Below are 5206 nucleotides of genomic sequence, written 5' to 3'. Positions count from 1 at the left end.
CTGATCTGGAATAATAAAGACTATGTTCTAAACTGTTGATTTCCACATGCATACCAATAATCATTCCACTGGATCTGGTCCCTCTCCCACTGAAGTCAGTGAGAAGATTTGCCTTTCTCATCAGTGAGAGAAGGATCTCAGCCTGTAGCATAAGAAAGAGGTGAATGGACACAGATACATTCTGGGTTTAGAAAAAAGCATAAACAATTCAGGACAGTCTTGGCTGATGCTGCCTCTACAAAGTTCAATAGTCATTAGCCTCAGGCTGGGATTCAATATCAAAACATTTTTCAGCTCCTTTCTTGGGATTTTCATGGGCTCTGTTTGGTGACAAGATGGTTATTTACCATTGGTGATGTGGGAAGGTTAATAGGATAGGGGATCATTATTAGTGGAATATGTATTCTCCTGAAGTAACATTTAGATTATTACAAGGAAGGAGGGCACACAATTTCAATAATTGTTTAGTAAACTTCATACAAAGGTTTTTCTATACTGCCCATCCCTGTAGCAGCTAAACGCTGCACAAGCAAATTTTTACATTGTGTTTTTTATATTTACTTTAGACTTATTTCTTCAACTTTTTTGTTTTTTTTTATGATGGACGAGAAGGGAATCTAGTCAGATCTCTTGTTGCTCCTTCAGGGAGTGGGGTATTTATGCATCTTAACATTAGTACCTCTATTTTTTAATGTTCTGTAACTTTGCCTGAAAGTTGCCTCGATGGCTACTTCCAAGACTGAAATCTGAAATAGGATTTCAGATTTTTATGGGGTGGTAAACACAACAACAGCTTTCACTTTTCTTGAATTGGTGCTGACCATGGTTTATTCTCCTCCACACTTATAGACTAATTGCTGGTTGGAGCAGAACTTATAAGAACCACCATACTGGGTCAGACCAATGGTCCATCTAGCTCAGTATCCTGTCTTCTGACAGTGACTAGTGCCAGATGCTTCAGAGGGAATGAACAGAACAGGACAATTATTGATTGATCCAATCCCAGCATCCGGCAGTCAGAGGCTTAGGGAGACACAGAGCATGGGATTGCATCCCTGACCATCCTGGCTAGTAGCCATTGATGGACCTATCCTCCATTAACTCATCTAATTCTTTTTTGAACCCAGTTATATTTTTGGTCTTCACAACATCTCCTGACAGTGAGTTCCACAAGCTGTGAAGAAGTACTGACTTTTGTTTGTTTTAAACAGCTACCTATCAATTTAATTGGGTGACCCCTGGTTCTTACGTTATGTGAAGGGGTGAATAACACTTCCTTATTCACTTTCACTATTTACTATTTGCTGCTCTCCATTCTGAAAAGTGACCGTTTTTTCCTACCCTTTATTTTCTGTTTTTTAATCTAGTTACTGATCCATTAGAGGATCTTCCCTCTTATCCCATGACAGCTTTCTTTGCTTAACAGCTTTTGGTGAGGGACCTTGTCAAAGGCTTTCTGAAAGTCCAAGTACACTATATCCACCAGATCACCCTTGTCCACATACTTGCTGACACCCTCAAAGAATTCTAATAGATTGGTGAGGCATTATTTCTGTTTACAAAAGCTGTGTTGATTCTTCTTCAACAAATCATATTCATCGATGTGACTGATAATTCTGTTCTTTACTATAGTTTCAGCCAATTTGCCTGGTACTGGTTAGGCTTACCGGCCTGAAATTGTATGGATAGTCTCTGGAGACTTTTTAAAAATTCTGTATCACATTAGTTATCTTCTAGTTATCTGGTACAGAGTCTGATTTAAGTGACCGGTTACATACCATAGTTAGTAGTTCTGCAATTTCATTTATGAATTCCTTTAGAACTCTTGGTTGAATACCATCTGGACCTGGTGACCTGGTGATTTATCTTCATGCCATTGGACTTCTGGATGGTTTGTGGAGACCAGCTAAAGCTCAGTCAATAGCAATTAAATTTACATGACCAAGTGCTGACACGGTACTATTTACATGAGGTAAGGCCATCATGGTCTGTGATTTGGAGGGTGTGTGAGTAGCAAGGGATGGAAATAGGTGATCTGTCTGAGGGAGGAGTCAAGTATCACTCCATTCAGAGACATCCTACGTTATTATATCCTTAGCACAATATATTGTACTGTGCAGATCTCTAGCTTATCATCGCTTGAATCCTGGTTGCTTTATCTTTAAAACATCGAGATTGCTTTTCTCCTTTTCACAAATATATTTTGTGTGACAGATAACAGATGTATTTCACTGCCAGTATCACAGCAAACTACTGTGAGGAGACTAGGCAGCAAGAAAATATTATTTTTAAATGTTGTAAGGTGAAATATCCCTCACTTAATGAGAGGGAAATTGCTGTACAAATTATCATTACACCATGAAAAGTGCTCTTTGGATAACACTTGTAAATTACAATCACTGCTATTATACTGATCCTACCATTTAGTGATTAGAATAGGGAACTGGGAGTCAAGGCTATTGGGTTTTCTCACAGATTCTGCAAATAACTTGTCTTGGCCATGTCTACTCTACAAACTTTGGTTGAGGCAAGTTATGTTGGCATAAAGCTGCCGCAGTTAGTATATCACTTGTGCGCATGCATACTTGGCTCCTTGTACTGGCACTGCATGTACTCACCAGGAGTGCTTGTGTCCATGCACAGTGAGGTGCACCGTGGGTAGGTATCCCAGTGTGCAACTTGCCATTGTCCAGCACACTCTCTTTTGGGAAATTTGGGCAATGCATGGTAGGGTAGAAACAAATTGTGCAGGGGTGACTGGGAGTGAAGGGTCAAGTTCCCATTGTGTAACTTTCTCCATCCCATAATTTTTGCACCTTTTAAAATAATCCCACAAACCCTTATGGCACTTTTCACTGTCTGACAGAAGCATGGAGGCTGCACAGCTCTTCCCTGTTGTCATGAGTGTTGCAAACACAGGATGTATGATCCTACAGTACATTTAGAGCTGCAAGAAGAACTGCAGCAGTGAGGAATATGAAGATTTTGTGGAGGACAGATTGCTGTGAGACATAGCAAAAACCAATTCAAGGTTGTAGGAGGTGTTTATGGAGCAGCTGCAGATGGTGGAAAGCTGCTTCTGGTCCCAAAAAATGAGCATTGACTGGTAGGGACTGCATCATAATGCAGGTTTGAGACAACAAGCAGTAGTGGTGGAACTTTCAGATACGAAAGGTCACTTTTCTGGATCTGTGTGCCAAGCTTGCCCCACCCCTCCAGCACAGAGATACCAGACTGAGAGATGCACTGACAGTTGAGAAGTGATTCCACTGTGGAAGCTTGCAATGCCGAATTGCTACTGGAAATCCTTTTGGAGTTGGAAAATCCACAGTTGGGGCTGTTGTCATGTGTGTCGGGTCATTAATTGTTTTCTACTATGCAGGATTGTGACTTTCGGCAATGTGCAGGACATACTGGATGGATTTGCAGTAATGAGGTTCCTGTACTGCAGTGGGGTGATAGATTGCATGCATACCTGTATTTTAGCACCAGCCCACTTTACCACAGAGTACATCAAAAGAAAGGGCTACTTTTCTATAGTTATCCAAGTATTGGTGGATCACTAGGGATGCTTCATTGACATCAGTGTTGGCTGGTCAGGGAAGATGCATGATGCTTGTATCTTTAAGAACACAGGACTGTTCAGAAAACTGCAAGCAGGGTCATTCTTTCCCAACTGGCAGATTACTACTGGCAATATTGAAATGCAAGTAGTGATCCTGGGGGGACTCAGCCTACTCCTTGGTCGCTAGCTCATGAAGCCATACACAGAGCATCTTGACAGCACCATGGAAAGATTCAAACTACTGGCTTAATAGTTGCAGAATGACAACTGAATGTGCTTTTTGGAAGATGTAAGGGATACTGGCATTGTTTACTCACAAGATTGGATCTCTGTGAGAAAAAAAATCCCAATTGTTATAGCTGCCTGCTGTGTCCTGCATAAAATCTGTGAGCCAATGGGAGAAAAGCTGTTGCTGGGGTGGAAGTGGAGGTGAAGTGGGCAGTTGCACACAACAAGGGAGAACTGTTAGGTATACTTGCCAAGCTGGGCAATCAGAAAAAAAGCATTTAAAATGTGCAGAGTTATTAAGGTGGGGAGTTGGCTTCTGGTCTCCCTGAACCCTGGGTAGTGGAATTCATAACTGTGACAAGAACAGTGACAGGTATTGTGGGACAGCTGCTGGAGGACTGTTAAAACCGACATAGGTAATGAAATTACCTCAATACGTCAATCACTATTCAACAGTGTTTGGGGAGGTGGTGTTCCTGTGTCACCATAAGAGGGCACATACAGCAGCAGGAGACAAATTTAAATGCACAACTAGGTCAATAAAAGGCAGCTTACATCGACTAACTGTGTAATGTAAACCAGGCCTAAAGTTACTTAACTTCTCTGGTCCTTGATTTGCCTATGTGTAAAGAGATTGGTATCCTTTTTCATGTTTGGTATCCTCTTTACTCTTAGAGTAGTCTTACTGAAATCAATGAGACTACTCATGAAGTAGGGTACTAATCAAAGCCAGTAAAGGTATCAAAATCTGGCTCTCAATTCATGCTTTATAGTGTCTTGAGATCCTCAGTTTAAGTGCTTTACCTCAGCTTTGTGGTAGATTGTGACGTAGAGTGCACAACCGTGCAAAGGCGGGTTCTTACTCCCTTGGACTCTCCTGTGCATGCTCGGCATGCTCGTAGTCCGTCATAGTCTAGCCCACAGTTTGCTTAGCTGTGTGGGCTAGACTATCCAAGTTTACCCATGAATTTAAAATCAAAGTCTTGGGTTAAATTGTGTCTTAGGCTACACCCCCGTTGCAGGAAGTAAGAGGAAGTGAGAACCTCCCTTACACTGTTGAATGACATGGCTATGTGCATGCTTATTCCCTTGCCAGAACTGAGGAAAGACCACAGCTGTGGTGCTAATCCCCCACTTGCTGGGCAGCATGGCAGGGGGACCATTTCAGATTTTGGTAGTGAGAGGGACGACACATCTTTAACTGTGATTTCAGGTGCTACTTAGAAAACTCTAGGGTAGTTTTTTTGTGTGCAGATAACGTAAAAATTAGCTGACAGGAGCACTATATTAATTCCTATCTAAAGAAAGAAAAAATATATGCAAACATCAATTAAAGCATATTTTAAAAAGCATATTTTGAAATGCAAGCTGCTTGTTGCTGCTGCTGCTTATTTTCACTCAGTTTTTGCTCCA

The sequence above is a fragment of the Malaclemys terrapin genome, chromosome 5 (genome assembly GCF_027887155.1).
Source record: "Malaclemys terrapin pileata isolate rMalTer1 chromosome 5, rMalTer1.hap1, whole genome shotgun sequence".
NCBI classification, from domain to species: Eukaryota; Metazoa; Chordata; order Testudines; family Emydidae; genus Malaclemys; species Malaclemys terrapin.
The sequence above is the reverse complement of the archived record's forward strand: the minus strand, read 5'-3'. Positions refer to the sequence as shown.